The 13203-nt window shown below is 42.5% G+C and overlaps 1 protein-coding gene and 1 long non-coding RNA gene across 4 annotated transcripts in view; both read left to right on the top strand.

Annotated features, from left to right (window-relative positions):
- Nucleotides 1-13203, top strand: part of LOC106572983 (V-type proton ATPase subunit S1) — a 38559-nt gene that overhangs the window by 509 nt on the left and 24847 nt on the right. The window lies entirely within an intron of this gene.
- On the top strand, nt 2-11941 carry LOC106572985 (uncharacterized). Of its 2 annotated transcripts, none has more exons than XR_001321234.2 (3): nt 2-4016; nt 4172-4628; nt 11371-11941. It is a non-coding gene; the product is annotated as an uncharacterized lncRNA (long non-coding RNA). The 2 variants fall into 2 exon arrangements; XR_006759384.1 differs by having other exon boundaries at nt 2-4254; nt 4373-4628; nt 11371-11939.

Raw genomic sequence — 13203 nt, 5'->3', positions numbered from 1 at the left:
GGTCGTGTGTGGTTGGTTTTGGTCTCTGATATGGGGTTGCGTTTCTAGCCGTGCAAGGTGGTTGACCTCTTGTCATTCATACTCATAAGGGGGATGTTCATATCGTTCTAATGTATTTGCTTGCTCGATACCTGGCTAGCTACGTAATATCGTGACAATTAAAAAAAAAAATATATAATATCGTGACAATTTCATATGTGAATCCACTAGCCAGTAAGAAATGTACTCTGATGTTGGCCATATGAGATGTAGTTAGTTTAGGTCATGTCCTCATCGAGCTAGCAAGACGTTAACCTCGTTAGCCACCTTTTTTCCACAAGAGAATAATGGACATTTTAATTTGACATGAAGCATCTTTTCATCCATTTTTTTTTTTTTACAATCAGAAACATACAAGCAGAATATTTCATGCAATCCTCTCATTGGCAGAATTGACATCTTTCTGATTGAGCTGATTTTTATTTTATTTTTAATGTATTTTATTTTAACAGTAACATGCAAAACATAAACATAACAGCCAGAGGGATTCCAAAGAAATGAGAAATAAATAAAACTATTCCACATTATATCAAATCAAATACAGACATATAGCGAATACATTTTTTTGACATTTTGTTTTGAATACGTTTTAAAGACTCTAATTAGTTTTCCACATCAGATAAAAAAATTAAGAAAAGGGGCTTTTTCTTCATAAATGTTGATTTGTGGATTAAACATTTTCCTAATAAAATAAAGAGATTTATGACATACTCACGTTCAATTGTGGAATCAGCGTAGTAAAATAATATGTCAAACTTAGACATTTCAATGGTTGTATGCAATTAGAGGCCAAGATATAGTTTTACATCAATCCAGAACACTTCACTATATAAACAATTACAGAATAAGTGTTCAATAGATTCAGTTTCTAGTTCACAAAAACTGCATTCACTGGTAACATTAAGTATGTATTTAGAAATCAAACTATTACATGGATAGAATCTATGGATTATCTTAAAGGAGATCTCCTTTACTTTATTGGTCACCATAAATCTGTGTGGAGTGAACCAAGCACGGCGTCAGTTTACATCAAATGATGAAGCCCAACAAAATATCGCAGAGGGAATAGACTTCCTGTAGAAAATAGAACCTGATCTGTTTACATGGGCGAACTGGAAATAATATTTAGAGTGTGTTCGTCAATCCAATCTGGAGCGGCAGAGTTTCGCTCTCGGGTTATTCAGAGAGCACAGTGGAGGAGTAGGATTAATCCGGTTATTCAGAGTGGAGGAGTAGGATTAATCCGGTTATTCAGAGTGGAGGAGTAGGATTAATCCGGTTATTCAGAGTGGAGGAGTAGGATTAATCCGGTTATTCAGAGTGGAGGAGTAGGATTAATCCGGTTATTCAGAGTGGAGGAGTAGGATTAATCCGGTTATTCGGAGTGGAGGAGTAGGATTAATCCGGTTATTCGGAGTGGAGGAGTAGGATTAATCCGGTTATTCGGAGTGGAGGAGTAGGATTAATCCGGTTATTCGGAGTGGAGGAGTAGAATTAATCCGGTTACTCGGAGTGGAGGAGTAGGATTAATCCGGTTACTCGGAGTGGAGGAGTAGGATTAATCCGGTTACTCGGAGTGGAGGAGTAGGATTAATCCGGTTACTCGGAGTGGAGGAGTAGGATTAATCCGGTTACTCGGAGTGGAGGAGTAGGATTAATCCGGTTACTCGGAGTGGAGGAGTAGGATTAATCCGGTTACTCGGAGTGGAGGAGTAGGATTAATCCGGTTACTCGGAGTGGAGGAGTAGGATTAATCCGGTTACTCGGAGTGGAGGAGTAGGATTAATCCGGTTACTCGGAGTGGAGGAGTAGGATTAATCCGGTTACTCGGAGTGGAGGAGTAGGATTAATCCGGTTACTCGGAGTGGAGGAGTAGGATTAATCCGGTTATTCGGAGTGGAGGAGTAGGATTAATCCGGTTATTCAGAGTGGACGCCCTGGTGGAGGAGTAGGATTAATCCGGTTATTCAGAGTGGAGGAGTAGGATTAATCCGGTTATTCAGAGTGGAGGAGTAGGATTAATCCGGTTATTCAGAGTGGAGGAGTAGGATTAATCCGGTTATTCAGAGTGGAGGAGGAGGATTAATCTGGTTATTCAGAGTGGAGGAGGAGGATTAATCTGGTTATTCAGAGTGGAGGAGGAGGATTAATCTGGTTATTCGGAGTGGAGGAGTAGGATTAATCCGGTTATTCAGAGTGGAGGAGTAGGATTAATCCGGTTATTCGGAGTGGAGGAGTAGGATTAATCCGGTTATTCGGAGTGGAGGAGTAGGATTAATCCGGTTATTCAGAGTGGAGGAGGAGGATTAATCTGGTTATTCAGAGTGGAGGAGGAGGATTAATCTGGTTATTCAGAGTGGAGGAGGAGGATTAATCTGGTTATTCAGAGCGCACAGTGGAGGAGGAGGATTAATCCGGTTATTCAGAGCGCACAGTGGAGGAGGAGGATTAATCCGGTTATTCAGAGCGCACAGTGGAGGAGGAGGATTAATCCGGTTATTCAGAGTGGAGGAGTATGATTAATCCAGTTATTCAGAGAGCACAGTGGAGGAGGATTAATCCGGTTATTCAGAGTGGAGGAGTAGGATTAATCCGGTTATTCAGAGTGGAGGAGTAGGATTAATCCGGTTATTCACAGTGGACGCCCTGGTGGAGGAGTAGGATTAATCCGGTTATTCACAGTGGACGCCCTGGTGGAGGAGTAGGATTAATCCGGTTATTCACAGTGGACGCCCTGGTGGAGGAGTAGGATTAATCCGGTTATTCACAGTGGAGGAGGAGGATTAATCCGGTTATTCACAGTGGACGCCCTGGTGGAGGAGGAGGATTAATCCGGTTATTCACAGTGGACGCCCTGGTGGAGGAGGAGGATTAATCCGGTTATTCACAGTGGACGCCCTGGTGGAGGAGGAGGATTAATCCGGTTATTCAGAGAGCACAGTGGACGCCCTGGTGGAGGATTAATCCGAGCGTTTAGACCTCACAACGGCAGTCATGCAGCCAAGCTAATTGGCTAACGTTGGATGGCTTGCTAGCTACACAAATGAGAGAACACTTCCCTCTGACCATTTTACTCTCCCTAGCAGAGCTGGTTAGGCTGTTTGTATTTTATCCAGAGCGTTGGTGACTAATTGCTGCTGGTAACAATTTAATTACTCTTTTTGTTGTCGACACCGGCCATATTCAACCGGTTTTGAGCGTTAGTAAATAGGTCAGTTATTCTGCGCTCTGGCACACTCAGACGGAAGGTGCTCTGAAATCGGAATAGACAGAGTGAATTTACGAACGCACCCTTCGTCTCCAATGTTTAATTAAAACAATACATTTGCACAATGATCACTTGTCTTTGAAATACATTTTTAGAGTTGTTGGTTAGCTAGCTAGCTAGCTAGCTAGCAGGTTTTTGGTCATTAGCATAGACGGGACACCAGTCAAAACAGAGAGCCTCCTCCAGTCGCGAGTTCTCACCTCATATGAGAAGATGAATGGCAATAGCGCGACAGCTAGGTAAGATACCAGTCATTCTCGTATAAAATAGCTTAAATATGAGTCTTTTATGTATTAGATATTTTGTATTTTGACTAGTGATTGTTACTTTCATTCATGGTTTTTCATCTTGCAGGTCTCTGGGCTTGTGAAAGAGGAAAAAAAAATGCACTGAGTAGCCACAACTGAAGGTTATTAAGACAGATTGATCATTTTAATGAATTCATGATGAAAAACTAGTCTTTAGGTTGCATGTTCAAACATTTGGTGACCTATAGTCACTGACAACTACATGGAGTTGATTACCTCGTTGGTTCAGGAAACATGTCTGTGCCCATGAGGAGAAGCTCACACAAACAGACCACTGTGCTTTTGAGGCATCCCTTCCAATGGTAATTGAAGGAGTAAGCCAGTTCAGTGAGGCTACAGAAGACACAAGTCAGGAGTCACTTGGAGGTCACAAGTAAAGGACAACGGTTTTTTTCTTTAAGGTAAGCTACACTGTGGTGTCACGCACGCTCTTTCCCTCTCACACATTTCTCGTTTGTTTAGTATCTTCCTATTTATGGTCTTCTACCCTATACCAGTAAATCATTTTTCTGTTTTGTAGAAATGAGAAGAATAAACTCAATTTATTTTGTTCAAGTTCATTATAGGTGTCAACACAATGTGGCTGTCAGATCCCAAACAGCCAATGATAGAAGACTGTCCAAGAACACCTGCCGTGAGGTAACGATTACCTGTACTCTGCTGACGCTGAGGTCGGTTGGTCAGTGATTCACGTCCAGTTATCCCCTCTTTGTTCTCTGACTCAACTTGACACAATTCTGTGTGTGATTGGTCGCAGGAGCAAATGCACTCATCTTCCGGGAATATTTGTTTTTTTGTGCGCATGTACACAACAACAAGATGTTTGTGGCAGACACCCTCAGGCACAGGGATGTGTGGGCCAAAGCCATAGAGACATGGACCCTGCTCTTCTGAAATGTGTCACTCTTCTTCATCTAACCCGACGGTCCTGAAGAACGACATGCAGATGTAGAGGACAACATCGTCACCTCGGCAAACAGATCCCTCTGTCCAGACCTCCTGTTCTGTTACCGGTAAGTTCATATTTGTTTTAAGGAAGGTGCCTAAGAAACTGGGTGATATTTTTTAAATTCAGGAAAGTCTTGTGTGATGATGATTTCCTTTTTGTATTGTGGTAAGTGTTACAGTATTAGTAGTGAACCGGTGTAGGAAATTGTGGACACCGTCGTGCTACTTTTTATTTTTGCACAGATTGTACCACAGTGTTGAGGCAGGAGTACGGGGAACAGAATGGGCCTGAGATGCTCTAAACCCTATAAGGCAGGTTGAGGAGTATAATCTTAAGTGCGGCGAGATCTGCGCCAAGATTGAGAAACCTCTTGTGGTTATCTGCTCCCCGCTGATGAAGTGTGTCCTGTATATGTTTGATGAAATAAGACGCCTATTTCTCAAGAGGGAGCCAGAGATCAAGATATCCAGATTTTTTTTTTTTTTTTACTTAACCTGACCTGACCAGCCTTCTCCCGCTCCTTGTGGCTTTCGCAGATTGACGTTACTTTCCTGACTGAATTTGCCGATAATAGGCTAAACGAGGAATCGGCAACCTTTCTCGTGTGGAGTGAGAAGTTATCTCACCATTTTTACCCGTCTGTGTGCCAGTTATGGTTTTCATATTAACATTTTTGTTGAACAGTTACATTTAATTTATAATAACGTCTTATCTTAAAATCATTGACATGTGGTTCATAAAAATGATATCCGATTGCATCCCGCGTCGCAGCGGTCTAAGGCACTGCATCGCCGTGCTTGAGGCGTCACTACAGACCCAGGTTCGATCCTGGGCTGTGTCACAGCCGGCCGTGACCAGGCGACCCATGAGGTGGCGCGCAATTGGCCCAGCGTCGTCCGGGTTAGGGGGAGGGTTTGGCCTAGCATGGATGTCCTTGTCCCATCGCTCTCTAGCGACTCCTGTGGCGGGCCGGGTGCAGTGCACGCTGACCAGGTCGCCAGGTGTACGGTGTTTCCTCCGACACATTGGTGCGGCTGGCTTCCGGGTTAAGAGGGGCAGTGTGTCAAGAAGCAGTGCGGCTTGGTTGGGGTCGCGTTTCGGCGGACGCACGGCTCCATTACGAACTATGTTAAAAATAGCCTATGAAGCCAACGAATAAAAACATTGCAGCCTGCAGGTAGAAAACATCCAGATTTTTTTTAAAATAAAAAATCCTGTAAATCACATTTACTACGCATGGCCTGTCTGCAACAAACTGGAAACATTGAATCAACTATAAACTAATGGGTCTGAACTGAAGCTTGTGCAAACATGCGACATTGTATCAAATATTCTGGGCCCTCAGTCTCCCACTCCAGTGAGCTCAGGACAGATACAGTTGTAGGGTTTTTTGAGAAAGGGATAAGAAGCAATCAGATGGGCCTAATTTTATATAACGTTTTCACTGGATAAGAGCTTTGACGTTTTTCCCTTTTTACGCTGAGTGGTTGTCGCAAAGGGAGAGAGCTGGAAAGATTTTTCAAATACATCGAGGAACTATTGTAATTCTCAATGGGTGTAAACACAGACTTTGTTTGCTTGATGTTTTTGAGGTGAAGGAAAAAAAAACTAACTTTGAGAAGCTCCACAAGTCATTCATTAGCGGTGGTGCGTTAAACCAATCAAATACTATCACATCCCCAAACGGGCATATTTATATGTCTATATTTGCGCGCATCAAGGTAGCCTATAAACTTAAATCAGGTGCACGTCCTTACTCAACATTCGCAGGACCGCTCCAAACAAAACACAATGACTAAATTGACAACTTGTAAATGGAATGTAATAAACCAAAAATGTTTTCTCACAAGTGTAGCCTAGGTTTTTTTTTTGCGCTCTGCAAACAATGTGTCCACTCTGACAATGAGAACGATAAAAGACTGGAATAATAATATATATTGAATGCATGTAACAGACATTAACGTAACCAAACAAACATTGTAGATTTATAATTTATAGGAATTAAAAGTAGATGTAGTACTGGTGATAAATGTAATGGACAATTGATATACACTAACAATCAAACGCAAACAATTCAGACAATGGAGGTATGAAACAGTGAATGTGCACAAATTGTCAGGAGAGGGAACATTCTGGAGAGAGACGTGCATCTTAACCACACTCTCCTTATTGGACGGTGCCATCCCCGCGGCCTCCAATGGATTAGTTCAATGAGATGGGCGCGAATAAGACGGATATCTCCGGTGTCATAAAACAGATATACATACAGTCAGTGAAAAGTATTCAGACCCCTTTTCCAACGTTACGTTATAGCTTTATTCTAAAATGGATTAAATAGTTTTTTTCCCCTCATCAATCTACACTCAATGCCCCATAATGACAAAGCAAAAGCAGGTTTTTAGACATTTTTGCAAATGTATAAAAAAATGTATCACATTTACGTAAGTATTCAGACCCTTTACTCAGTACTTTGTTGAAGCACCGTTGACAGCGATTACAGCCGCAAGTCTTCCTGGGTATGAGGCTTCAAGCTTGGCACACCTGGATTCGGGGAGTTTCTCCCATTCTTCTCTGCAGATCCTCTCAAGCTCTGTCAGGTTGGATGGGGAGCGTCTCTCTGTACTTTGCTCTGTTCACCTTCAACTCGATCCTGACTAGTCTCCCAGTCCCTGCAGCTGAAAAACATCCCCACAGCATGATGCTGCCACCACCTTGCTTCACCGTAGGGATGGTGCCAAGTTTCCTCCAGACATGACACTTGGCATTCAGCCTAAAGAGTATTATCTTGGTTTCATCAGACCAGAGAATCTTATTTCTCATGGTCTGAGAGTTGTTTAGGTTCCTTTTGGCAAACACCAAGTGGGCTGTTATGTGCCTTTTACTGAGGAGTGGCTTCCGTTTGGCCACTCTACCATAAAGGCCTGATTGGTGGAGTGCTGCAGAGAGGGTTGTCCTTCTGGTTGGTTCTCCCATCTCCACAGAAGAGCTCTGTCAGAGTGACTACCTTCTCCCCTGATTTGCTCAGTTTGGCCGGGCGGCCAGCTCTAGGAAGAGTCTTGGTGGTTCCAAACTTCTTCCATTTAAGAATGATGGAGGCCACTGTGGCCTCCTGGGTGCGCAGTGGTAACTGTGCCACTGGGGATTCTGGGTTCGAATCCAGGCTCTGTCGCAGCCGGCCGTGACCGGGAAACAGATGGGGCGGCACACACTTGGCCCAGCGTTGTCCGGGGAAGGTTGACACGATCGCCAGGTGTACGGTGTTTCCTCCGACACATTGGTGCGGCTGGATTCCGGGTTAAGAGGACATTGTGTCAAGAAGCAGTGCGGCTTGGTTGGGGTCGTGTTTCGGAGGACGCACGGCTCTCGACCTTCGCCTCTCCCGAGTCCGTACGGGAGTTTCAGCGATGAGACCAGACTGTAACTACTAATTGGATACCAGGAAATTGGAGAGAAAAGGGGATAATAGAAAATTCAATAGAATGGAGGCCACTGAGTTCTTGGGGACCTTCAATGCTGCAGACACTTTTTTGGTACCCTTCCCAAAATCTGTGCCTCGACACAATCCTGTCTCAGCTCTACGGACAATTCCTTCGACCTCATGGCTTGGTTTTTGCTCTGACATGCACTGTTAACTGTGGGACCTTATATAGACAGGTGTGTGTGCCTTTCCAAATCATGTCCAATCAATTGAATTTACCACGGGTGGACTCCCATCAAGTTGTAGAAACATCTCGAGGATGATCAATGGAAACAGGATGCACCTGAGCTCAATTTCGAGTCTCATAGTAAAGGGTGTGAATACTTATGTAAATAAGGTATTTTAATTTTTTATACATTTGCAAACATATCTATAAACCTGTTTTCGATTTGTCATTATGGGGTATTGTGCGTAGATTAAGGAAATAATTTAATCCATTTTAGAATAAGGCTATAAAAGCGAAGGGGACTGAATACTTTCCGAATGCAGTACCAGTCGAGAGTTTGGACACCTACTCATTCCAGGGTTTGTCTTTATTTTACTATTTTCTACATTGTAGAATAATAGTGAAGACAAAACGATGAAATAACACATATGGAATCATGTAGTAACCAAAAAAGTGTTAAACAAATCAAAATATATATTTGAGATTCTTCAAAGTAACAACCCTTTGCCTTGATGAAAGCTTTGCACACTTGGCATTCTCTCAACCAGCATCATGAGGAATGCTTTTCCAGCAGTCGTGAAGGACTTCCCACATATGCTGAGCACTTGTTGGCTGCTTTTCCTTTACTCTTCGGTCCAACTCAATCCCAAACCATCTCAGTTGGGGTGAGGTCAGGTGATTGTGGAGGCCAGGTCATCTGATGCAGCACTCCATCACTCTCTTCTTGGTCAAATAGCCCTTACACAGCCTGGAGGTGTGTTGGGTCATTGTCCTGCTGAAAAACAAATGATAGTCCCACTAAGCCCAAACCAGATGGGATGGCTTATCGCTGCAGAATGCTGTGGTAGCCATGCTGGTTAAGTGTGCCTTGAATTCTAAATAAATCACTGACAGTGTCACCAGCAAAACACCCCCACACCACCTCCATGCTTCACGGTGGGAACCACACATGCAGAGACCATGTGTTCACTTACTCTGCGTCTCACAAAGACATGGTGTTTGGAACCAAAACTCTAACATTTGGACTCATCAGACCAACATTTTGAACAAGGCACACCTGTTAATTGAAATGCATTCCAGGTGACTACCTCATGAAGCTGGTTGAGAGAATGCGAAGAGTGTGCAACGCTGTCATCAAGGCAAAGGGTGGCTATTTGAAGAATCTCAAATATAAAATATTTTGATTTGTTTAACTTTTTGGGTTTCTACATGATTCCATATGTGTTTATTTCATAGTTGTGATGTCTTAACTATTATTCTACAATGTAGAAAATAGTACAAATAAAGAAAAACCCTTGAATGAGTAGGTGTGTCAACTTTTGACTGGTTGTTGTGTGTGTGTGTGTGTGTGTGTGTGTGTGTGTGTGTGTGTGTGTGTGTGTGTGTGTGTGTGTGCCGTGGTATACTCATACATATTTATAATATTTACATTGTTAGGTTCAAATATTTCAGAGTAAATAACTCACGGACACTAGAGAAGCTCAACCAAGTTTAATTCTTCCCAAAGGTTCATTACAGCTGTAATTCAGACAAAAAAAAACATTTCACACAAGCACTGATATTTAACCTTTTCTCTCCAAGGCTGAGTCTCCTCCACAACTGAACATCTAATGCATCTCTTTACAAGACTGTCTCTCCTCTCCTCCCAGAGTATCCCGGATGTCAGGACAATAACATGTCCTGATAATGTAAACGTTATACATTACCCTCTCTCCCTCAGTAACATGTCCTGACGTAATGTAAACGTTATACATTACCCTCTCTCCCTCAGTGACATGTCCTGACGTAATGTAAACGTTATACATTACCCTCTCTCCCTCAGTAACATGTCCTGACATAATGTAAACGTTATACATTACCCTCTCTCCCTCAGTAACATGTCCTGATAATGTAAACGTTATACATTACCCTCTCCCTCAGAGACATGTCCTGACATAATGTAAACGTTATACATTACCCTCTCTCCCTCAGTAACATGTCCTGATAATGTAAACGTTATACATTACCCTCTCTCCCTCAGAGACATGTCCTGACATAATGTAAACGTTATACATTACCCTCTCTCCCTCAGAGACATGTCCTGACATAATGTAAACGTTATACATTACCCTCTCTCCCTCAGTAACATGTCCTGACATAATGTAAACGTTATACATTACCCTCTCTCCCTCAGAGACATGTCCTGACATAATGTAAACGTTATACATTACCCTCTCCCTCAGTAACATGTCCTGACATAATGTAAACGTTATACATTACCCTCTCTCCCTCAGTAACATGTCCTGACATAATGTAAACGTTATACATTACCCTCTCTCCCTCAGAGACATGTCCTGACATAATGTAAACGTTATACATTACCCTCTCTCCCTCAGAGACATGTCCTGACATAATGTAAACGTTATACATTACCCTCTCTCCCTCAGAGACATGTCCTGACATAATGTAAACGTTATACATTACCCTCTCTCCCTCAGTAACATGTCCTGATAATGTAAACGTTATACATTACCCTCTCCCTCAGTAACATATCCTGACATAATGTAAACGTTATACATTACCCTCTCCCTCAGTAACATGTCCTGACATAATGTAAACGTTATACATTACCCTCTCCCTCAGTAACATGTCCTGATAATGTAAACGTTATACATTACCCTCTCTCCCTCAGAGACATGTTAGTTTCCCAGATCTCCACCCATCACATTCCAAAGCCATCTGTCTTTCCACAGAAAACCCTGGACTTCTGACATAAACCCCAGTCTCCTTCTATTCTATGCTTCTGATCTATCAAGTCTTTAATATCTCAATGTTCAAAGTTTAGCCCGAATCCAACAATGTATATTTATTTGCTACTGCTCAACTAAAAATAATCTAATTGGGGTCAGCTCTACTGAAATCCATTTGAATTATATTGTTTGTCTGGAAGACTGCATGCAACATTTTGAACTCAAATCCAATTTTATTGACCGCGTACACATTTAGCAGATGTTATCGCGAGTGTAGCGAAATGCATATTCCTAGCTCCAACAGTGCCGTAATATGTAACAATTATACGCAAATCCCCAAAATAATGAAGAAATATTAAATGTGAATGATGCTGTTTGTCTCAGTGTTTATCTTTTAAGTTCCCCTCATCTATTTCGTGTGTTTATCTAACAGACATTCTGCCTGATTCGCCTGACCTGGTGGAAGACAAAGGCTTTCAGTTCCTTGGCCAAGGATGATGACTACAGTGAGACCCTGGTAGCAGTACAGAACAATGAAAGCAAATCCATCAAGGTTGATGTCTGCGATACAAAGGGCATTTGCTGCTCGGCCATGGAGACCCATTTCAGGAAGCTCTGGATGAACGGGTGTTGCCGTTTGGGAAAACCCTGCTGAAGACCACAGTAGGCTGCACCCTCGGTGTGTAATGGTTAATCCTTGCTGATCTTCCTCGGGCTGGTCGTTGCTGCTTCATCTCTACTCATCTTCGTATCTGACAAGTAAACCAGTAATATTCAAGGTATTGTTAGCATACAGTACCAGTCAAAAGTTTGGACACCTACTCATTCAAGGGTTTTTCCTTCTACATTGTAGAATAATAGTGAAGACATCAAAACTATGAAATAACACATGAAATCATGTAGTAACCAAAAAAGTGTTAAACAAATCTATATAATATTTTAGAATCTTCAAAGTAGCCACCCTTTGCCTAGATGAAAGCTTTGCACACACTTGGAATTCTCTCAACCAGCTTCACCTGGAATGCTTTTCCAACAGTCTTGAAGGAGTTCCCACATATGCTGAGCATTTGTTGGCTGCTTTTCCTACAATCTGCGGTCCAACTCAATTGGGTTGAGCTCAGGCGATTGTGGAGGCCAGGTTAACTGATACAGCACTCCATCACTCTCCTTCTTGGTCAAATAGCCCTTACACAGCCTGGAGGTGTGTTGGGTCATTGTCCTGTTGAAAAACAAATGATAGTCCCACTAAGCCCAAACCAGATGGGATGGTGTATTGCTGCAGAATGCTGTGGTAGCCATGCTGGTTAAGTGTGCCTTGAATTCTAAATAAATCACTGACTGTCACTAGCAAAGCACACCATCACACCTCCTCCTCCATGCTTCACGGTGGGAACCACACATGCGTAGATCATCCGTTCACCCACACCGCGTCTCACAAAGACATGGCGGTGGGAACCAAAAATCTCAAATTTGGACCCATCAGACCAAAGGACAGATTTCCACCAGTCTAATGTCCATTGCTCGTTTTTCTTGGCCCAAGCAAGTCTCTTCTTCTTATTGGTGTCCTTTGGTAGTGGTTTCTTTGCAGCAGTTCGACCATGAAGGCCTGATTCACACAGTCTCCTCTGAACAGTTGATGTTGAGATGTGTCTGTTAGTTAAACTCTTTGAAGCATTTATTTGGGCTGCAATTTCTGAGTCTGGTAACTCTAACACGGAACCCAAACCGGCTGCGCTGCGCTATCGGGCATAAATGTATTTTATCCCCCCCACACCAAACGTGATCACAACACGCAGGTTAAAATATCACAACAAACTCTGAACAAACTCTGAACCAATGACATTAATTTGGGCACAGGTTGAAAAGCATTAAACATGTATGGCAATTTAGCTAGTTAGCTTGCACTTGCTAGCTAATGTGTCCTATTTAGCTATTTAGCTAGCTTGCCGTTGCTAGGGAGTTAAGCACAAATGTAAATGATATTTGTCACATGCGCTGAATACAACAGGTGTAGTAGACCTTACCGTGGAATGCTTACTTACAAGCCTATAACATATAGCGCTGACCTAGAAGACAGTAAATGTTGCCTAGTTAATTTTGACTTTAATCGGCTTGAAGGTATATGGCTTTAAAATGGCTGTCTAGCGATGATCAACAACCGTTTTGAAGAATTTTTAAAATGGTGTGGAAAGCTCTTAGACGTACCCAGAAAGACACTGCTCTAATAGCTGCCAAATGTGATGCTAACATGTATTGAGATGTGTGA

Source organism: Salmo salar, chromosome ssa15 (assembly GCF_905237065.1).
Source record: "Salmo salar chromosome ssa15, Ssal_v3.1, whole genome shotgun sequence".
NCBI classification, from domain to species: domain Eukaryota; kingdom Metazoa; phylum Chordata; class Actinopteri; order Salmoniformes; family Salmonidae; genus Salmo; species Salmo salar.
The sequence above is the reverse complement of the archived record's forward strand: the minus strand, read 5'-3'. Positions and strand labels throughout refer to the sequence as shown.